At 47.3% G+C, this 23,313-nt stretch overlaps 1 protein-coding gene across 1 annotated transcript in view; it reads right to left on the bottom strand.

Moving 5' to 3' along the window:
• Positions 1-10,493, bottom strand: part of LOC136577065 (heme oxygenase 2-like) — a 30,193-nt gene extending 19,700 nt beyond the window's left edge. Inside the window, exon 1 of the transcript XR_010786437.1 lies at positions 10,292-10,493. The gene's annotated coding sequence lies outside the window, so the exon portion shown is untranslated. The remainder of the gene's footprint in view (positions 1-10,291) is intronic.
• Between the last annotated feature and the right edge of the window lie 12,820 nt (positions 10,494-23,313).

Here is a 23,313-nt window from a genome sequence, read left to right as displayed (position 1 = left end):
ATCATCGCCATCGCTACATCTCCTTCGTCATCGTCATTGTCTACATCTCCTTCGTCATCGCCATCGCTACATCTCCTTCGTCATCGCCATCATCTACATCTCCTTCGTAGTCATCATTGCCTACATCTCCTTCGTCATCATCTACATCTCCATCTCCATCTCCATCGTCATCGTCATCGTCTACATCTCCTTCGTCATCGTATACATCTCCTTCGTCATCGCCATCGTCTACATCTCCTTCGTCATCGTCTACATCTCCTTCGTCATCGTCATCGTCTACATATCCTTCGTCATCACCATCGCTACATCTCCTTCATCATCGCCATCGCTACATCTCCTTCGTCATCATCATTGTCTACATCTCCTTCATCATCGTCTACATCTCCATCGTCATCGTATACATCTCCTTCGTTATCGTCATCGTCTACATCTCCATCATCACCATCGCTACATCTCCTTCATCATCGTCATTGTCTACATCTCCTTCGTCATCGTCATTGTCTACATCTCCTTCGTCATCGTCGTTGTCTACATCTTCTTCGTCATTGCCATCGTCTACATCTCCTTCCTTATCGCCATCGTCCACATCTCCTTCGTCATCATCATTGTCTACATCTCCTTCATCATCGCCATCGCTACATCTCCTTCGTCATCGCCATCGCTACATCTCCTTCGTCATCTCCATCGCTACATCTCCTTCATTATCGCCATCGCTACATCTCCTTCATCATCGCCATCTCCTTCGTCATCGTCATTGTCTAACATCTCCTTCGTCATCGCCATCGCTACATCTCCTTCGTCATCGCCATCGCTACATCTCCTTCGTCATCGCCATCGTCTACATCTCCTTCGTCGTCATCATTGTCTACATCTCCTTCGTCATCATCTACATCTCCTTCGTCATCGCCATCGTCTACATCTCCTTCGTCATCGTCTACATCTCCTTCGTCATCGTCATCGTCTACATCTCCTTCGTCATCACCATCACTACATCTCCTTCGTCGTTGTCTACATCTCCTTCGTCATCGTCTACATCTCCTTCGTCATCGTCTACATCTCCTTCGTCATCACCATCACTACATCTCCTTCGTCATTGTCTACATCTCCTTCGTCATCGTCTACATCTCTTTCGTCATCGTCATCGTCTACATCTCCTTCGTCATCTCCATCGCTACATCTCCTTCGTCATCTCCATCGCTACATCTCCTTCACTATCGCCATCGCTACATCTCCTTCATCATCGCCATCGCTACATCTCCTTCGTCATCGTCATTGTCTACATCTCCTTCGTCATCGCCATCGCTACATCTCCTTCGTCATCGCCATCGCTACATCTCCTTCGTCATCGCCATCGTCTACATCTCCTTCGTCGTCATCATTGTCTACATCTCCTTCGTCATCATCTACATCTCCATCGTCATCGTCATCGTCTACATCTCCTTCGTCATCGCCATCGTCTACATCTCCTTCGTCATCGTCTACATCTCCTTCGTCATCGTCATCGTCTACATCTCCTTCGTCATCACCATCACTACATCTCCTTCGTCATTGTCTACATCTCCTTCGTCATCGTCTACATCTCCTTCGTCATCATCATCGTCTACATCTCCTTCATCATCACCATCGCTACATCTCCTTCGTCATCGTCATTGTCTACATCTCCTTCGTCGTCATTGTCTACATCTTCTTCGTCATCGCCATCGTCTACATCTCCTTCGTTATCGCCATCGTCTACATCTCCTTCGTCATCATTATTGTCTACATCTCCTTCATCATCGCCATCGCTACATCTCCTTCATCATCGCCATCGCTACATCTCCTTCGTCATCGTCATTGTCTACATCTCCTTCGTCATAGCCATCGCTACATCTCCTTCGTCATCGCCATCATCTACATCTCCTTCGTTGTCATCATTGCCTACATCTCCTTCGTCATCATCTACATCTCCATCGTCATCGTCTACATCTCCATCGTCATAGTCTACATCTCCTTCGTCATCGTCTACATCTCCATCGTCATCGCCATCGTCTACATCTCCTTCGTCATCGTCTACATCTCCTTCGTCATCACCATCGCTACATCTCCTTCGTCATCGTCTACATCTCCTTCGTCATCACCATCGCTACATCTCCTTCGTCATCGTCTACATCTCCTTCGTCATCACCATCGCTACATCTCCTTCATCATCGCCATCGCTACATCTCCTTCGTCATCTTCATTGTCTACATCTCCTTCGTCATCGTCTACATCTCCATCGTCATCGTCTACATCTCCTTCGTTATCGTCATCGTCTACATCTCCTTCATCATCACCATCGCTACATCTCCTTCATCATCGTCATTGTCTACATCTCCTTCGTCATCGTCATTGTCTACATCTTCTTCGTCATCGCCATCGTCTACATCTCCTTCCTTATCGCCATCGTCTACATCTCCTTCGTCATCATCATTGTCTACATCTCCTTCATCGTCGCCATCGCTACATCTCCTTCGTCATCACCATCGCTACATCTCCTTCATCATCGCCATCGCTACATCTCCTTCATCATCATCATTGTCTACATCTCCTTCGTCATCGTCTACATCTCCATTGTCATCGTCTACATCTCCTTCGTCATCACCATCGCTACATCTCCTTCATCATCGCCATCGCTACATCTCCTTCGTCATCATCATTGTCTACATCTCCATCGTCATCGTCTACATCTCCTTCGTTATCGTCATTGTCTACATCTCCTTCGTCATCGTCATTGTCTACATCTCCTTCGTCATCGTCATTGTCTACATCTTCTTCGTCATCGCCATCGTCTACATCTCCTTCCTTATCGCCATCGTCTACATCTCCTTCGTCATCATCATTGTCTACATCTCCTTCATCATCGCCATCGCTACATCTCCTTCGTCATCTCCATCGCTACATCTCCTTCGTCATCTCCATCGCTACATCTCCTTCATCATCGCCATCGCTACATCTCCTTCATCATCGCCATCGCTACATCTCCTTCATCATCGTCATTGTCTACATCTCCTTCGTCATCGCCATCGCTACATCTCCTTCGTCATCGCCATCGTCTACATCTCCTTCGTCGTCATCATTGTCTACATCTCCTTCGTCATCATCTGCATCTCCATCGTCATCGTCATCGTCTACATCTCCTTCGTCATCGTCTACATCTCCTTCGTCATCGCCATCGTCTACATCTCCTTCGTCATCGTCTACATCTCCTTCGTCATCATCATCGCTACATCTCCTTCGTCATTGTCTACATCTCCTTCGTCATCGTCTACATCTCCTTCGTCATCGTCATCGTCTACATCTCCTTCATCATCGCCATCGCTACATCTCCTTCGTCATCGTCATTGTCTACATCTCCTTCGTCATCGTCATTGCTACATCTCCTTCGTCATCGTCATTGTCTACATCTCCTTCGTCATCGTCATTGTCTACATCTCCTTCGTTATCGCCATCGTCTACATCTCCTTCGTTATCGCCATCGTCTACATCTCCTTCGTTATCGCCATCGTCTACATCTCCTTCGTTATCGCCATCGTCTACATCTCCTTCGTTATCGCCATCGTCTACATCTCCTTCGTCATCGTCATCGTCTACATCTCCTTCGTCATCACCATCGCTACATCTCCTTCGTCATTGTCTACATCTCCTTCGTCATCGTCTACATCTCCTTCGTCATCGTCATCGTCTACATCTCCTTCATCATCGCCATCGCTACATCTCCTTCGTCATCGTCATTGTCTACATCTCCTTCGTCATCGTCATTGCTACATCTCCTTCGTCATCGTCATTGTCTACATCTCCTTCGTCATCCTCATTGTCTACATCTCCTTCGTTATCGCCATCGTCTACATCTCCTTCGTTATCGCCATCGTCTACATCTCCTTCGTCATCATCATTGTCTACATCTCCTTCGTCATCTCCATCGCTACATCTCCTTCATCATCGCCATCGCTACATCTCCTTCGTCATCGTCATTGTCTACATCTCCTTCGTCATCGCCATCGCTACATCTCCTTCGTAATCGCCATCATCTACATCTCCTTCGTCATCATCTACATCTCCATCGTCATCGTCTACATCTCCTTCGTCATCGTCTACATCTCCTTCGTCATCGTCTACATCTCCTTTGTCATCGCCATCGTCTACATCTCCTTCGTCATCATCTACATCTCCTTCGTCATCGTCATCGTCTACATCTCCTTCGTCATCACCATCGCTACATCTCCTTCATTATCGCCATCGCTACATCTCCTTCGTCATCATCATTGTCTACATCTCCTTTGTCATCGTCTACATCTCCATCGTCATCGTCTACATCTCCTTTGTCATCGTCTACATCTCCTTCATCATTGTCATCGTCTACATCTCCTTCGTCATCATCTACATCTCCTTCGTTATCGTCATCGTCTACATCTCCTTCATCATCACCATCGCTACATCTCCTTCATCATCGTCATTGTCTACATCTCCTTCGTCATCGTCATTGTCTACATCTTCTTCGTCATCGCCATCGTCTACATCTCCTTCCTTATCGCCATCGTCTACATCTCCTTCGTCATCGTCTACATCTCCTTCGTCATCGTCATCGTCTACATCTCCTTCATCATCGCCATCGCTACATCTCCTTCGTCATCGCCATCGCTACATCTCCTTCGTCATCGCCATCGCTACAGCTCCTTCGTCATCGCCATCGCTACATCTCCTTCGTCATCGCCATCGCTACATCTCCTTCGTCATCGTCATTGTCTACATCTCCTTCGTCATCGCCATCGCTACATCTGCTTCATCATCGCCATCATCTACATCTCCTTCGTCGTCATCATTGCCTACATCTCCTTATTCATCATCTACATCTCCATCGTCATAGTCATCGTCTACATCTCCTTCGTCATTGTCTACATCTCCTTCGTCATCGCCATCGCTACATCTCCTTTGTCATCGCCATCATCTACATCTCCTTCGTCGTCATCATTGCCTACATCTCCTTCGTCATCGCCATCGTCTACATCTCCTTCGTCATCGTCATCGTCTACATCTCCTTCGTCATCGTCTACATCTCCTTCGTCATCGCCATCGCTACATCTCCTTCGTCATCGCCATCGCTACATGGCGGACAAAACTCCCTCTCCTTCTGCCAGTCCAGAAAAACAGAAATAAAAGCTGGATCTTCAGGAGGAACAGACAGACAGGGGTGACCGACACACCACAGCCTGGGAAACAACCAGAACCTTCGGCCCACATCACTACTAAACACAGATATTAAAACCTACGCAAAAATACTAACTTCCAGATTAGCATCTATTTTACCAGATTTGATCAAAGAAGAATAAGTTGGATTTGTTAAAGGCAGACAAGCTGCAGATAATACCAAAAGGGTCCTGAATAGAGATGAGCGAGTATACTCGCTAAGGCACATTACTCGAGCGAGTAGTGCCTTAGCCGAGTATCTCCCCACTCGTCTCTAAAGATTCGGGGGCTGGCGGGGAGTGGAAAGGAACGGAGGGGAGATCTCTCACTCCCACCCGCTCCCCCCTGCTCCGTGCCGCAACTCACCTGTCACCCCTGCCGGCCCCCGAATCTTTAGAGACGAGCGGGGAGATACTCGGCTAAGGCACTGCTCGCTCGAGTAATGTGCCTTAGTGAGTATACTCGCTCATCTCTAGCCCTGAATCGTGCATTATGCTGAAACCGCAAACATCACAGCAGTTTGTTTTTTTTACATGGGGTTCTATGGTTATTCTATTAAAGCGATCCTGCTTTATACTCCAAGCCCTCAGCGCAAGTCTTTACTAATGGAACTTTATTGGATGAATTTCATATCACAAAACCGTTCTAGGTAAGGATGCCCGCCGTCTTCACTGATATTCATATGGTTTTCGGAGCCGCTGGCGCAGGCCCTGTGAGAAAATAACTTGGATAAGGGCATACAGATTGGTGACCGTTCCTATTAAATATCGCTAGACGCTGATGATATCATCTTAACATTATCGGACCCTCTGTCTTCCTTGGAAAGTGCATTGGATGCTATAACAGAATTCGGACAAGTCTATTATAACATAAACACACGGAAATCCAATATTTTACGTATAAATATTCCTAGCGACATGTTGTATTACTTGCGTAATAACGCCCCTTCGACTTGCAGTGCGAGGGTATAAAGTATCTGGGGACAACCATAACCTCTTCATGCAAAAAAAATTGTATCGACACAATTTCGAACCCATGCTAAAGATATCACAGGAGGAATCCCAAAGATTAACTATATTTGAAATTTCATGGCTGGGCGGAATAGCCTCCTTTAAAATGCTGTTATTACCAGAACTACTAGATTTATTCCATACGCTCCCCATTGAGCTCCCAACATGCTTTTTTTAAAAATTGAGTAAGATTGTACCCCAATTTATCTGGGGGCAACAGAAACCAAAAGTGGCCATTAGGCTGAGCCACCCAGGGCAGTTATAGCTATTAGGCTGAGTTGCCCAGGGCCTTTATTACTATTAGGCTGAGTTGCCCAGGGCCGTTATAGCTATTAGGCTGAGTTGCACAGGGCCGTTATAGCTATTAGGCTGAGCCGCTCAGGGCCGTTATAGCTATTAGGCTGAGTTGCCCAGGGCCTTTATTACTATTAGGCTGAGTCGCCCAGGGCCGTTATAGCTATTAGGCTGAGCCGCCCAGGGCCGTTATAGCTATTAGGCTGAGCCGCCCAGGGCCGTTATAGCTATTAGGCTGAGCCACCCAGGGCCGTTATAGCTATTAGGCTGAGCCGCCCAGGGCCGTTATAGCTATTAGGCTGAGCCACTCAGGGCCGTTATAGCTATTAGGCTGAGCCGCCCAGGGCCGTTATAGCTATTAGGCTGAGCCGCCCAGGGCCGTTATAGCTATTAGGCTGAGCCGCCCAGGGCCGTTATAGCTATTAGGCTGAGCCGCCCAGGGCCGTTATTGCTATTAGGCTGAGCCGCCCAGGGCCGTTATTGCTATTAGGCTGAGCCACCCAGGGCCGTTATTGCTATTAGGCTGAGCCGCCCAGGGCTGTTATTGCTATTAGGCTGAGCCGCCCAGGGCCGTTATTGCTATTAGGCTGAGCCGCCCAGTGCCGTTATTGCTATTAGGCTGAGCCGCTCAGGGCCGTTATTGCTATTAGGCTGAGCTTGCCCAGTGCCGTAATTGCTATTAGGCTGAGCCGCTCAGGGCCGTTATTGCTATTAGGCTGAGCCGCCCAGGGCCGTTATTGCTATTAGGCTGAGCCGCCCAGTGCCGTTATTGCTATCATGGTAAAGCTATTAATGGCTATTAAGCCGTAGGCGGAGCCATAAGCCACAAGCAAACGCCATACAGATCCTCGATCTGATTATTGAGCATACATATAGCCATCCCCTTAAATATTTCATTCATGAAGGGTTAAGGAAAAGGCAGAATTCAATTCATTATGCAGAACTCTGATGATGGAAGCACCACAAACCTCCAGGTGAGGAGCAGCAGCCAGGGAGTTGGAGGCTCGCACATAGCCCCATTGATCGAAAAAAAAAAAAAACTTATGGGGGCGAAAAGGTGGTGACAGAAAGCAAATAAAAAAAAAGGCTTTTATTAAAAAAGAAGCACTACACAAATAAAAACCTGCTAAGTTTGGTAGCACTGTAATTGTAATGACCCACAGAATAACGATATTTACTGCTCCGTGAACGCTGTAAAAACACTCCCCCAAAATAGTGCTATGGAGACTCCTGCACCACAGGAGCGTCCACATTTTACGTACGGAATGTAATTTTCTCACTTCCCAATGTCATAGAAATCTGAAATTTGGCACGAGCATTGATTATGTCATAAATAGGAAAAGCTAATGGGTCCCAACTCAATTATTCAATTCTATGCGCAAAAGAATTAGCATCCAAATTTTACGTGCGGAATCTAATTCTCTCACTTCCCAAAGTCATAGAAACATGAAATTTGCCATAAGCATTGAATATGTCATAAATAGGAAAAGTTAATGGGTCCCAACTCGATTATTCAATTCTATGCACAAAAGAATTAGCGTCCAAATTTTACGTACGGAATGTAATTTTTTCACTTTCTGGTGTCATAGAAATGTGAAATTTGGCACGAGCATTGATTATGTCATAAATATGAAAAGTTAATGGATCCCAACTCCATTATTCAATTCTAAGCGCAAAAGAATTAGTGTCCTTATTTTATGTACGTAATCTAATTCTCTCACTTCCTGATGTCATTTTATATAAAGGAAACGTCGCATGGTTGCCTCCCCGTGGTGTTTCCTGGGTAACGCAGAGAACTATGCAAAATGGTGAACATATGTTTTACCGGTATCTCTAAAGTAACCACGACTTCATAAGATTTTCCGTGTGAACACCAGATAAACACCAGTACCAAATTAACTCGGGCGAAGCCGGGTATATCAGCTAGTCCATATATACTGGGCTGTGGTCTCTTCTATATGTCACTCCGACTATTCTGTCTTACTCCATTCAGCTAGACCGTGCTTCCCAACTCCAGTCCTCAGCACCCCCCAACAGGTCATGTTTTCAGGATATCCTATAGTAAGAACCCCTGTGGCAATGTCTGAGGCACTGACAATAATTACATCACCTGTGCAATACTGGGGAAATACTGAAAACATGACCTGTTGGAGGTCCCTGAGGACTGGAGTTGGGAAATACTGTGTGAGAGTCATTTATGTCTATCTAGCAAACTAAGGGTTAACGAGGGTTTAACCCTTTGCAATCCAATTTTGGATTCAGTGTTTCCTAGGGGGTTCTCTCTTTCTGTCATTATACAATGGCGCCATCTGCTGGCTAGAGCCAGTACTGCGGTATGGGACAAGCTGGAGAGGTCCCCGACAACAGAGCGGCCAGTAATATACAGTAGGAATACCCTGCCGGACGTCTTCCGACATCGGAGCTGAACAGCTTTCAATCAGAATGTCTTCAGACGTCAGACAGTGGATTGGAAAGGGTTAATACCTCCTTACTTGGCATTGGCCCCATGGTGGGTTTAATATTCACCATATTGTAGGCAGCATTGCCGTACTGCATGATTCTGTCAGGGACCGATCACACGGGACAGAATTAGTCGGCGCGGGCATTTCTGCAGCAGAGTGTTAGCCCTATGGGGCTTGAATTCCACCCCTGTTAAAATTTGCGTGTCTTTACTGCAAATCCGCAAGATTAAATGAAAGTACGTCTTGCAGAATTGTTGTTGTGGATTTATAATATACAGACAATATAATTCTCCAATTAAAGCCTGCAGAAAAAAATGCAATAAATTCCGCAAGATGTTCCGTATTCCGCACTTGAAGACGCAATTGAATCTGCATCTGCGCTGCAGCCTGCGGAGGATTCTGTCCCGCGTGAAGGGTCCCTCAGAGGTGCAGAAAACAGCGCTGTGACGGAACAAAGCCATTCACTTGTATTGTGAAACGAAGACCGCTTTGGTGTCCGTTTTGCAGGGTTTCCGTTCGTCAGATGTGGCGTAGAAGAGAAGAGTAGAATAGAACAGAAATGAACGGAAACCTTGTAAAACGGACCCCAAAGTGGAGAAAACAAGTGAATGGCACAGCTTGCTTCCTGCAGGGGTTCCGTCACAGCGCTGTTTTCTGCGCCTGTGACGGAACCCCCTGACATAACCCCACAGCGTACTGTGTGAGTGTTGCCTTATTCAGCTGGCTATGACTAAGGGGTCGTTCACACGAGGATTTAAGTATCCCTCAATCGTAAACTTTTTTTATACAAAAAAAAAAAAGATATAAAGAATGGGTCAAATGCGGTTCAAAAAACGCAGACTTTTGACTACATTTGACCTCCCAGACTTTCGTGTTTTTTTTTTTTTGCAGGATGGAAAAGCGTAGCCCATTGTACTTTTCTGTCTCACAAAATGAAGCGTATGGAAACGTAGACGTTATTTTTTAACATTACATTTAACGGAAACGCATGGAGACGTACAGCTGTAGGTTTTTACACATTTAATGTACGTTTTTCTTATCAAATACCTTAAAGGACAAAAAGAAAAAAAAATCGTTCAACCACAAAACTTCATTAAGAAAAAGAGTTTACAGTGAAAACATAAGTTTTCGCAGGATACTTGCACTCGAACTGTAAAAAAGTTGCGCCCAAGATTCTCAGGCGCAACTTGTATAGGACAGCATGTGGACCTCTCGTCCGATGTATGGGCCCCCGCACATGGACATGCGCCATTTTCGTCCAAGAATAAGATATGCTGCGACTCTTACCTCTATATAAAGGTGTACGGCGGATCTCTCACTCACCTCAGAGGCGGACTTCTCTCCTCCTCTTCGGGTGCAGCTCCGTAATGCACATGTGTGGTGGCCATGGTGTCTACTGTTGACCAGACCGCATGAGATGGTAAACGTTTAAGCCTGTGCTAAAGAGCTAGAGACAATCCAAGATCCATCCACTTCTCTTCACCTGGCGATCCTCCCAATTCCAGCAGTTCTCACTGATCACGTACTACTCTGTGTGATTTATGGCTCATGCAGGGAGGTGGTTAATGGGCGCAACAAGGGTGTGCGGTTTGGAGGTTGTACAACAGGTGCCTCAGGGTGCGCACCAAGAGTATTAACAATAACTAACAGCAAAATTACCCAAAAAGCAGGAATACCCTCATTAAAATGAGCCCTCTATAACATATATCATTCAGGGCCGCTGCAGTGTGCTGTATACTGGGCTGTACAGAGCGCTCCTAAATAGCTGGTAGCGACAGAAGAAATCAAGCAGGTCACTGCTGCAGACTAATGACTCTGCCTTAGGCCTCATGTATACCGGCGGATCTGATTTGCGGAATTTGCGGAAGATCCACAAATCAGGCTTCCATAGGGAGCATGAACGTTCACAACACACATTCAAGCATGCAGATTTGATGTACGGACCTTTCGGTCCGGAAAACAGCTGATGGGCAAGATGGTGCCCATTTCATTATAATGCTCTCCTCTGTGACTCTCTCCCGCCAAATAGCTCCCGCCAAAGTTGCTTGGCACCAAAATGACAACGCCCTGGCTTGGTGCAAAATAGGGGGGACTACCCCTACTCAATGGACTTGCTGGTGCCCAAAGTGGGAGGAGCTAACTGCGACTGCAGACTCCTGGGCCCAGAGAATTTTTGGCCAGGGAGCAGGAAGGATGTTGTCAGCTACCGATGCTAGCAGCTGTGTGGTCCGTGGAGGGGCGGCGGGTTACCCACCACCTGAACCCCGCTACTATTGGGGTGATGGGCCGGAGCTCCTAGAGTTAATGAGGAGTATCACACCTGGACTGCTACCGCCCAAGAAGAGGTTGATCCCTCCGGGCATCCTACAGCCATGTAGGCCACGGAGGCCACCTAAGCCTGCAAAAGAGGTCACGTAGTTGCCGACCATCCCGCCTCCAGATCTGCAGCGACCCAAGCAAGTACCACATTTGTGGCCACTGAAAAGGAAGCTGAGGCCTCCATTTAGCAACCCTCCAGGAACTCCGCCAACCCGTCACGCCGCCGAGGGAGCTGAAGAGACAACGACGCGCCCCAGATAGCCGTCATCAGTGGTGTCATTGGGGATTTCCTCCTGGGAGAGTTTGCCGTCCTGCAGAATTTCCGCCGGTGGCCGCTAAATCACGCGCGTAAAACAAATCGTGGCAGAGCCCCGCACAGAAATGTCACTCCCCGGCCGCCGGCCCCGCTCTAGGCACATCAAAGAGTCAGAGGCACGGGAGAGGTGAGTGCCGCACTGGTCCCTGCAGGGGCTCGGGTCAGAATTCTCACAGCGGGATCTGACCCAGCCGTCTGCAGGCAGCCTTATTGTAAATTTTCACAGCTTTTTATAGAACAAATAGGTCTCCGGATGAAACAGAAAAGGGGGGTTACAAAGCCAAACACAGTTACATCATATATTGGATTCATTTGTTTTTCCTTTTTGAAGTGTAACACAAACTGAAATAGACTGAAATAGACTGAAATGCAAAGTAAGTCATACAAGATATAGTTTCCCTCACACACATAAGAAACAGTAGAATTTAGTGACCGAAGTTGGATTCCAAGCAATAAAGCAATCACTTTCATATCCCACGGATATTCCAGTTATATTTTTCAAACTGGATTTTTTATATTTCCGTATGTCTCTTTAACCCCCTCCCGCTATAGGACGTACATTTACCCAGGAGATGCCAGTGTTGCCCTGAAACACTGAAGGAGAGAGAGAGAACAAGAGAATGAGGAGCCGCCATGCAGCGCACCCCTTTTTCCAAATGTGAGTGTTGACCGGTAGAGAGCTGGAGAGAAGAAAGAGTGTTGCCAGGACCAGGACCCACAGATAACAGGACTGTGGTTTCTCCTGTTCACCCATGAATCCTCCCTGTCACACAACTTTGAATTTTGCACTGTTTTTCCTGCTGGCATGTATTGCTGAACTGTACCCAGTTACTACAAGAAAAATCAGCTTCAGTGACTGTTCCGGGTTTGGCTCTGAAAGTTAACTCCCTGTGTGTGGACCATTTATTATGAACAACTGCATTTACCACAGAGGATGGAACAGTGGCGTCACGTGTGACAAAAAGGACTAAGCTAATCCATCACTGGGTTTCCCTGTTTACTTGGACATGTCCCTGGTTACCTTCTGGGTGGGAGGCGGTAGAACCACCGTGACAAGGCCCAAACTCTACCCTGCTGTCTCCTAGAATGATGTTTGGTGGTTCGGTACAGTTCCCCCGCGATGAGATCGCAGGGAGCTGTGCGGGTGTCTTGGCAGCCGGGGCCTTTCTGAAAGGCCCCAGAACTGTCCTGGCAAAATGCCTTTCAAGCCATGCCCATGCATTGGCTTGACAAACTGCCTGCCTGATCACAGTATGATGTAATGCTATAGCATGACATCCTACTGCAGGAGCGATCACAGCATCACAAGTTGTTGTACTCTGAGGACTAAAAAAACAAAAATAAGATAAATAAAATTTTATAAATTATTGGAAAAAAAAAAGTAATAAAAGTTTTAAAAAAGCACTTTTGCCAACTTTATAATAAAAGAATCTAAATCATAAAATAAAAATACATATTTAGTATCGCCATGTCCGTAAAAGTCCGATCTATCAAAGTAACGCATTATTTACTCCAGACGAACATCGTCAGAAAAAAAAAAAGAACAACAGAAATGCGCTTTTTTGGTCACCATGTCTCCAAGAAAAAAATGCAATAAAAAGTGATCATAAAGTCATACGTATTCCAAAATGGTACCAACGCAAAGTACAGGACATCCCGCAAAAATGAGCCCTCGCACAACTATGTCGATGAAAAAATAAGAAAGCTATTGTGCGCAGAAAATGGTGACGGAAAATAATTTTTAAAAATTAAATGTCATTGAAAAAAAAAAAGTAGTACAGCAAAAAACTACATAAATTTGGTATCCTAGCATTCGTACTGACCCATAGAATAAAGCTATACTGTCGTTTTTGTTGCAGTTTGTGCGCTGTATAAATAAGATGGCGAAATTTCAGTTTTTTTTCATTTTACTCCACTTAAATTTTTTTTTAAGTTTTTCAGTACATTAAATAGCACCATTGAAAAATACAACTCGTCCTGCAAAAAACAAGCCCTCATACAGCTATGCTGAAATAAAGTAGTTACGATTTTTTGAAAAGGGGGGAGGAAAAAAACAAAAATAGGGGGTTAATATCAGCAGTGTGTGCTACAGGTATTGATGGGAATTGGTAACCATTATTCAGAAGCACAGCTTTCAATCTAACTTTTGATGAGTCTATGGACAATCGCCACTCATCTGCACGGTGCTGATTTCCAAGGGCCTCCGTTAAAGAACAAACATTATTACAAAAAACACGCTCTTTTTTGCAGAACAAAACTGTTTAACCCTTTCCAATCCACTGTCTGACATCTTCAGACATTCTGATTAAAGGCTGTACAGCTTTAATGTTGGAAGGCGTCTGGCAGGGATTCTTACTGTATATTACTGGCCGCTCTGTTGTCGGGGGGCCTCTCCAGCATGTCCCATACCGCAGTACTGGCTCTAGCCAGCAGATGGTGCCATTGTATAATAGCAGAAAGAGAAATCCCCCTAGGAAACCCTGAATCCAAAATTGGATTGCAAAGGGTTAAAATACCTCTCGCGGCTACGATATCTGCAGATTTGTACGTGTTTGCGGATCTTAGGACTTCTGATTGTTGTTTAGACAAGTTTAAATCCTGGATAAGATCATTAAGATCTTCTTGAGATACGATGTGAGGTTGTGATGAACGACTTAAGGCCCATTTACACGTAATGATTATCAAAATTCGTTCAAACGAACAAATTTAAGCGATGATCATTCAGTGTGAATGCGGGAAAAAAAATAAAAAATAACTCGCTATTACTTCGTAGTTTGTTACGCTGACTTTTTAAATCATCTTAAAAAACCTTGTTGGCTCGCTGGCTTCTCGTCTTGTCTAAACGCTCCCCACTCAGTGCTTCACATAGGAAGTGTGTAAATGCTTTGCACGAGCGCTGACGACCTCAGCGGTGACGTCAGCACTCGCGCAGTCATTTGAAAGACTGTCGGCTTGTGTAAAAGGGCCATTACTTCTAATGAAGGATCACTTCTCAAATTGTCCCTCTTCAGTGTGACTAAGGTCCGAGTCAGAGCTGTCACTTACGGTCACAAAATCTGGCCACTTTGGTACCGGATACTCTATGTTGAGGCCCTTTTAAACACAACCATTTTCACTCAAAAATCGCTCAAAGCCATCTTTTGAGCGATAATCGTTGTGGCTAACTGCACTGACATCCTGCAGTTTTCGTTACCCCGTTGGTGATCTTTCAGCATGTTGATCAAGAGAAAAACAAGCACTTGTGCTAACAGGCTCCCTGCCATTTGCATACTGGCTCTCTGCTTACAAACGATGCAATATCTAAGCATGTCTGAAGATGAATAAACCTGCATCATCTTGATATTTAGTAGAGATGAGCGAACCTACTCGGCCACGCCCCTTTTTCGCCCGAATACCGCGATTTTCGAGTACTTCTGTACTCGGACGAAAAGATTCGGGGGGGTGCCGTGGGTGAGTGGGGGGTTGCAGCGGGGAGTGGGGGGGGGGGAGAGGGAGAGAGAGAAGGCTCCCCCCTGTTCCCCGCTGCTACCCCCTGCTCCGTCATGCCTCCCCCCGCCCCCCGAATCTTTCCACCCGAGTACTGAAGTACTCGAAAATGGCGGTGCCCGATCGAGTAATTACTCGAAACGAGTACGTTCGCTCATCTCTAATATTTAGTCTTTTAGTGTAACAGAAGACCTCTTTCCTCTGATCACATACTGAATGGGACACTAAATATAGAGGTAATTCATCCAATGGCAAACCATAAAGAACGTTCCTGATGGAAAAATTCTAACACTTTTTTCGCCCGTTTTTTTAGTTTTATGGGAGTAAAAGCAAAAAAACTAAAAGATTTCTTTAACCATTTATAGTTGTTTTTTTTTGTTTTTTTTAAATTAGTACCGTATATACCCGAGTATAAGCCGATCCTTATATAAGCTGAGGCACCTAAGTTTACCACAAAAAACTGGCAAAACTTAGTGACTTGAGTATAAGCCTTGCGTGGGAAATGACGCAGCTACTGGTACTGCATCCGCAGGAATATTCACCGTAGGGAGTCTCCTTGTCACTGAACACTGCCACAGCTGTGGCGGAGGATCGTGAAGCTCTCCCATTGATTTCAATAGGGATGCCGCTGATGGCGGCCCCATTAAAAGCACTAGGATCGGTCGTGGCTAAGCCTGCAACGAGGTCGGGTGTGCAGGGGATGAGCACCTCAACTGGACTCTCTGGAACTTGATATTTAGAGGTGTCCCAGGCTCTGATTACTACTGAGGACAAGGTAGAAGATCTCCGGAGTTTGCCAAGCTACAGGGAGAGCCTTCCCCGGCTGCTCGGAACACCCACGGCTCTGTGGGGCCAGCGTAGCAGGGGGCCGGGGGCTGGATTCTGGAGAAGGCAAAGGAGACTGCAAAAGAAAAAGCTTAAAACAAGCTGTGTAGCAAGCGCTGGGGCTGCGGATAGGAGAGGCAGCTTACTGAGGGAGAAGCGGAGCCTCCTGTCCGGGCACTGACATCACGCAGAGGTAAGGAGGCTACAGGTGGTGTCCGTGATCCCCTGCACTGCACTGAAGCCTCGGGAGCACAGAGTGCGGTCACTACAGAGAAGTGCTGCCGCCGGCATACTCACTCAAGACAAGTGAGCTTCAGAGAGCAGGGAGGCTGACCGGAGGAAGAGCAAGGGAAACACATGAAGTGCACTGTCATTAAAGGAGATGTCTCGAGGAAGCAGTGAATTTTTTTTTTTGCCCAGTCCCCCTAATTAAACATACATTACTAATTACCCCTGTAAATGACTTTCCTAGCTGGTTTCTATTTACCGTTCCAGCGTTTCAGCAACTTATAAAACTTTTTCCCAAGATGGCCGCCAGCTCTTTTCGCATCGCTTGCTGTAGCCCGACGTGCGCGCTCCCGAGACGCTACCAGCTGTGTCTCCATGGCAACCAGACGCCCCGCAGCCGCCGACCGGACCCCTGGAGTGAACACGGCCGACCAGTCACCCACCGCCAGGCAGAAGGTAACCGGCGCAGCCCCCCCCCATCACAGCGGCAGCCCCCCCCGGCCCAGCGACAGCCCCCCCCGGCCCAGCGCTAGTTCCCCCGGCCTAGCGACAGCCCCCCCCCCCCCCGGCCCAGCAACAGCCCCCCCCGGCCCAGCGCTAGTTCCCCCGGCGCAGCGACAGCCCCCCCGGCCCAGCGCTAGTTCCCCTGGCGCAGCGACAGCCCCCCCGGCCCAGCGACAGCCCCCCCCCCGGCCCAGTGCTAGTTCCCCCGGCGCAGCGACAGCCCCCCCCATCGCAGCGACAGCCCCCCCATCGCAGCGGCAGCCCCCACCCCCCCCGGCGCAGCCCGGCGCAGCGGCAGCCCCCCTGGCCCATCACTTACCAGGACAGCTGGACGGCGGGACAGCTGGGCGGCTTCTCCAGACAGCTCGGCAGCTCTGCACCTTCCTCTAACAGAGGAAGGTACAGAATGGCCGCTCCAGCGCGCTCCTGAGCAGTGACGGCTCGTCTGCGCATGCGCAGAAGAGCTGTAGCGGGGAGCACACTGAAGCGGCTCGTGCTGAAAGGAGAAGACCGGACTGCGCAAGCGCGTCTAAAAAAGCAAGCTGCCAGTGAATTTAGACGGAACCATGGAGACGAGGACGCTAGCAACGGAGCAGGTAAGTGGAATAACTTCTGTATGGCTCATATTTAATGCACGATGTATATTACAAAGTGCATTAATATGGCCATACGGAAGTGTATAACCCCACTTGCTGCCGCGAGACAACCCCTTTAAGATCTGCAAAGCAGGCTTAAGATAAGCTCGGACATTCCCCGCTTACCCCCCTTTCTCACAGAAGTTTGCCGAGAAGCACTGGGTCTAACACACTCAGGACCCTGAGAGCAGACACAATCACAGCATTTACAGAGGAGTCAGCAGCTAGGAGAGAGGGGAGAATAAGAAAACAGCGAATAAAAGAGAACATCCTAAAGATTAAAACAAGAGGAGGAATAGACCGGACAAACCGCTTATAACAAGGTGCAGGCTGACATTGGAGAGAGATCAGTCTCTGCGTGGAAGCCTTCCCCACCCCTCTTGTTTATGTCACCCTAGTCACTGTACAAGGCAACTGCATAAGAATCAACAACGCGATAAGGCTCATTAATTAGTTCTGAGAATTCCAAGTGCTGCTGGCTGCCTTAAAGGGGTTGTCTCACGAAAGCAAGTGGGGTTAAGTACTTCTGTATGGCCATATTAATGCACTTTGTAATATACATCGTGCATTAAATATGAGCCATACAGAAGTTATTCACTTACCTTTCCTGCGCTGGCGTCCCCGTATCCATGGCTCCGTCTAATTTCGGTGTCTTCTTGCTTTTTTAGACGCGCTTGCGCAGATGGATCTTCTCCCTTCGGCTCGGCATCAGCTGTGTTTTGGCTCTGCCCCCCTGTACGTGTCATCGCGTAGCTCCGCCCCGTCACATGTGCCGCTTTAAGCCTCTGATTGGCTAGAATTGGCACATGTGACGGGGCGGAGCTACGCAATGCCACGTACAAGGGGCGGAGCCAAAACACCGCTGCTGCCGAGCCGAAGGCAGAAGACCCTTCTGCGCAAGCGTGTCTAATCGGGAGATTAGACGCTGAAGTTAGATGGAGCCATGGAGACGGGGATGCCAGCGCAGGGAAGGTAAGTGAATAACTTCTGTATGGCTCATATTTAATGCACGATGTATATTACAAAGTGCATTAATATGGCCATACAGAAGTGTATACCCCCACTTGCTTTCGTGAGACAACCCCTTTAACTGACCTGCAGCCTGTGCGTATCTGATATGCTGCTGGGTTCAGTAGCTTGTTCTTTCAGTGTGGCTGGTGTCCCCACTTACCCCCTTCTGAGGTTCTCTGAGCCTTGAACCCCTCAGGATCCGCTTGTAAGAATTTTAGGAACAGGAAGAATGTCCGTTTTGTTTTTGCGTCTGCTTCAAGGCCCTTTTATAACAAACATGCATAACCCTTTAGTGCCTTTAGCCCACAACAGAAAATATAAAAGGACTGCTATATAACATCCGATCTAATCTACCTGTATATATTACGCTCTGAGACTCCAACACGGAGAACAAGAAACGATAACAACCAACAGTAAAAGCGGACAACCCCCAACTAACTCGACACGACTAAATATACCACGGTTACATAAAGCTGTGCGAGCAGCCACACCTCCACTAGGTGAGGCCTTTTCACCACTGATATTGGGGTACCCCATGTCACCTTGGCAAGGAATGGCGACAGACTCAATCCTGCATTAACAGCACAAGCCTCCACTTGGCGCTTAAGCAGAGCTAGACACATTGGAGAATGAGTCCCTAGCTTCTGCTCCACCGGGACTTTTGCACCATGTCATAAGATAACAACTTGATCATTATACATCAGCATCCTTTGCCGAACCTACTTAATTCACAAGCGGTATGACTAAGACCAAAGGTAAAACTCCAAAAACACCGTCCGGAGGCACCCTATTAAATATGTTCGCATCGCAGTCCCAGACAGACCCTCCCTCCCCCACGGCCTCCCAAAGTCCATCAGACCATGAGACTGGAGATGAGACTACCGAAGCTAGACCCAACACCATGGATCACTCCAACTTACAGGAACAGATGAAGAAAATTTTTTAAACTGAATTATCCGCAGCTGTGCGAGACTTCTCTGACCAAATCCGTGATCTAGGTCAGAGGACAGAGGAGCTGGAGAAGAAAACTGAGGAAATTATTGACAGCCTAGAAGCAGACCGCAGCTATGTGACAGAACTAGAATCCAAAATAGACCAGCTAGAGGCTAAATATGAAGATCTGGAAAATAGGTCTCGATTCTCTAACATTAGGATCTGGGGGCTCCCGGAGACATTCACGGCCCTAAAGGAAATGGCTACTAATCTCTTTTCAGCGCTTCTACCTCAGTTAGATCAAGCCTCACTGAGAATTGGCAGAATTCATAGGGCACTAGCTAAACCCCCAAACCCTGACCTCCCCAGAGATGTCGTGCTCAAGTTGCACTACAGTGAGGTCAGAGACCAGCTCCTGGCGGCAGCTAGGAACCTCTTCCCACTACCGGGCATGACCTCCTCAGTACAACTATACGCTGATATAGCCCCATCAACACTGGCGAAGCTAAGAACCTTTAGGCCAGTTACACAAGCCCTGACCTCGGCTAATATAAGATACAAGTGGGGATTCCCATTTGCACTCGTCTTCCAGCACCTTGGACGATCATACTCAGTAAAGACTTTGGAGGAGGCCTACGGGATTCTGGAAAGAGCACAGATCCAAGTGGAGAGACCCCAGGGGAACGGAAGGGCACGTCCACGTCCAAGATGATCCTGGATCACACCGCGTCCCACGCAAACCAGGCCCGGGCTCCCGGACCGGAGCTCGGGGAATAGCGAACCCACTAGATCATAAAAAATGTACAGATTTAGTTTGACTGCTGTCTGGGGTTCCTCTCCCCCCCCCTCCCCCATGAACAAGTAAGAAAGAGGTGGAGGTGAGTGGGGGAGGGGTAGGAGAGGGGAAGGGGATGCCTCTGCGTAGGCTGCCCCCCACCCCCCCAAAAAATGATCATATCAATATGTTAGCCACCAGGTGCAAGTCCATTGGTGGATTAATAGTTGCTGAGTAATCCCAAGGATGGTCGGCTACCTGAAAAGGGACACCGATCTTTTCCTTGACAACAAAGGTCCTAGGACCACAGTTAATCAAAAGTTTTTTTCAGATGTGACGGTCCTCTATACTAGGTGGGGAACGATTGCATCACTTATATGTTTGAAAGTTAATTTTCATGATTTAAGGTCACAGGTCGTCAAATGCCAGAAGGGTCGGACTAGAGGACAACAACTGGGAGGGCAGAGGGCTCCCAGAGGGACCACTAAAGCATGCCTAGACCAGGCCAACCAATGTTATGTCTAATCTCGCATAATGTAAGGGGATTTAATTCCCCGAGTAAAAGGAGAAAAGCCTTCTTAATGTTTGAGAAACACAAGCCAGATATAATTTGTATCCAGGAGACCCACTTTTCCCACAACTCCGCTCCCAGATACTTTAACCGCAATTACACCAGAGGTTATACATCTACAGCTAACAAGAAACATAGAGGTGTCCTGACATTATTACATAACTCATTCCTCCTCCAAGACATACAGATAGAAAGCGATCTAGAAGGGAGATTCTGTCTTATATGGGGAACACTACACGATCAACCAATAGTAATAGCTAATATGTACGCCCCTTCGGAAAACCCATGGCCCACAATGCGACTAATCGCGAAAAAACTCGCACGCTTCCCTCAACACAAGATAATATGGCTGGGGGACTTTAACTTTCCCTTTAATGGGACACTAGACAGATCAAGTGACACCCCGGATAGATTCTCGATTTCTCAAAGAAAAGACTGGGAGGCAAACCTATCTCAACACAGGCTAGCAGATAGCTGGAGGGAGATTCGTGGAAAAGAAAGAAGTTACACCTTTTTCTCAGCGTCAAGTCAGACGTATTCAAGACTTGACTACGTCCTGATATCAACATCACTTTTGCCGCAACTAACGACCGCAAGACATTACCCATGTGCTTGGTCAGATCACGACCTAGTGTTGTGTGAGATAGAATTAGAAAAGTCCACAAAGAACCTATTTAGATGGAGACTAAATGAAGCCCTGGTGCGAGACCCCACTACCTGGAATAAAATCTCTAATCAAATTACCGAATTCTTTGAACTCAATAGAGGCCCAGAAGCAAAACCCCAATGGGTTTGGCTTTCCCATAAGGCGTATATTCGAGGCCAACTAATTCGGTTATCCTCCCAAAGAAAAAAGGAGAAATCACAAGCTTGCCAAGCGTTGGAAAGAAGGTTATTTCTCCTAGAAAATCTTAACCAGCGCCATCCCTCACGAGCAACAGCTAAGGAGATCAGGGATACCAAATTTGCCAACAAACCGGATAAACTGCGGGCAGCTAAGTTAAGGGATACACAGAGGCTTAATTCGGTATTTAAACGATACACGCCCCACAACACCACAACCACTAACCCAAATAAGATTTACGACACATTCGCCAATTTCTATACTGCTCTTTACCAAGAACACAAGGGGGGAGGAGAAAACCTAAAGAAGGAATTTATAGAATCGCTACCAATTCCCATTATCTCCCAAGAACAAAGAGTCAATCAATGCGGCCATCACCATAGAGGAAATAACAGAGGCAATAAACAAATTGAAACCAGGGAAAGCCCCAGGTCCTGACGGCCTTACAGCCATTTAATACAAGAAATACAAGAATATATTAATTAAACCCCTAAACGACATGTTCCAGACCCTGATGGAGGGAAAAATTCTGCCACAGGAATTCCTAAAATCTAACAGTAATCCCCAAAGCAAATAGGGACCCTCTCTCCCCCAAAAATTATAGACCTATATCCCTTTTGAATATAGACTACAAATTATTCACCAGCATTCTAGCAAACCGAGTAAACCAACTCCTCCCAAAAATAGTCCATAAGGACCAAGTGGGTTTTGTTCCACAAAGACAAACCCCGGATAATATTAGGAAAGTGCTCAATATCATAGATCAAACGCAAAAACACAATAGCTCACTAACTCTCCTAGCCTTGGACATCGAAAAAGCGTTTGACTCCTTATCCTGGAAGTGTTACTGCACTCTGACTCCCAAGCGCCAGATGGGGTGCCCTGAACTTACCGCACCCCACTGTCCCTACCTACTTGCCTCGACCTGGCTAACCCCAGGCGGACAACTGGGCGGCAGTCCCTACCCTGGCTAGGGACCTGGCGACTGCCTAAGATGAACCTAACTAATGGGGGACAGAGTGCCGACAAGGAAGGCAGATGGAGTGACCAAACGGAAAATACTGAGCACTAAGCAAAGCTGGGAAAAGGAAGCTGACAAGCAAGCTAGGGAACTGACTGAGCTGAACTGCAGACAGGACTGACTAGAGGCTGACAAAACCAATAACTGGCAGTGAGCTCAGGACACTGCCAGCCTTATAACAACAAGACTCCGCCCCGGGGACGGAGAGTGGGAGGAGCCGACTCCCCCACTACTGCACAAGAGAGGTGGAGGAGTGCGGGCGGCGCCCTACGGGCGGACACGCCCACGCCGCCGCACACCGGCCGCTCCACATCGCCGGGAGAGCCCCGACGTCAGAGCTCCAGGACGCTGGAGCCGACACCGGAGCGGCGCGCGCTGACCGCGGGACCCTGCGCCGCCCTGCATGGTAACAGGAAGTATCTGTTTTTTATATTACAACACATGGGATTCAACGGGGGGTTTATACAGGCTCTAAAAACTCTATACTCCACACCATCCACTCTTCTAAAACTCCCAACGACTAAGGAAACCCCAATTCCTATTAGACGAGGCACCCGTCAAGGATGCCCCCTCTCACCAGCGCTTTTCGTGCTAGCTATGGAACCTTTAGCGATAGCAATAAGAAATAGTCCTAATATAAAAGGAGTCCACCTAGGGAAGGAGAAGTACAAATTAAGTCTTTCTGCGGACCTCTTACTCACTATCACCCAGCCACTGACATCGTTACCAAACTTAATGAACACATTGGAGAAATGAGCGACCCTAACGGGATTAAAAGTTAATGCGGATAAAAGTGACATAGCCTACGTAAACACCCCATCTTCCATATCAAAACTGGTAGACTTGAACTTTGGCTTCCAATACCAGGCACGCTACA

The sequence above is a fragment of the Eleutherodactylus coqui genome, chromosome 8, assembly GCF_035609145.1.
Source record: "Eleutherodactylus coqui strain aEleCoq1 chromosome 8, aEleCoq1.hap1, whole genome shotgun sequence".
NCBI lineage: Eukaryota > Metazoa > Chordata > Amphibia > Anura > Eleutherodactylidae > Eleutherodactylus > Eleutherodactylus coqui.
The sequence above is the reverse complement of the archived record's forward strand: the minus strand, read 5'-3'. Positions and strand labels throughout refer to the sequence as shown.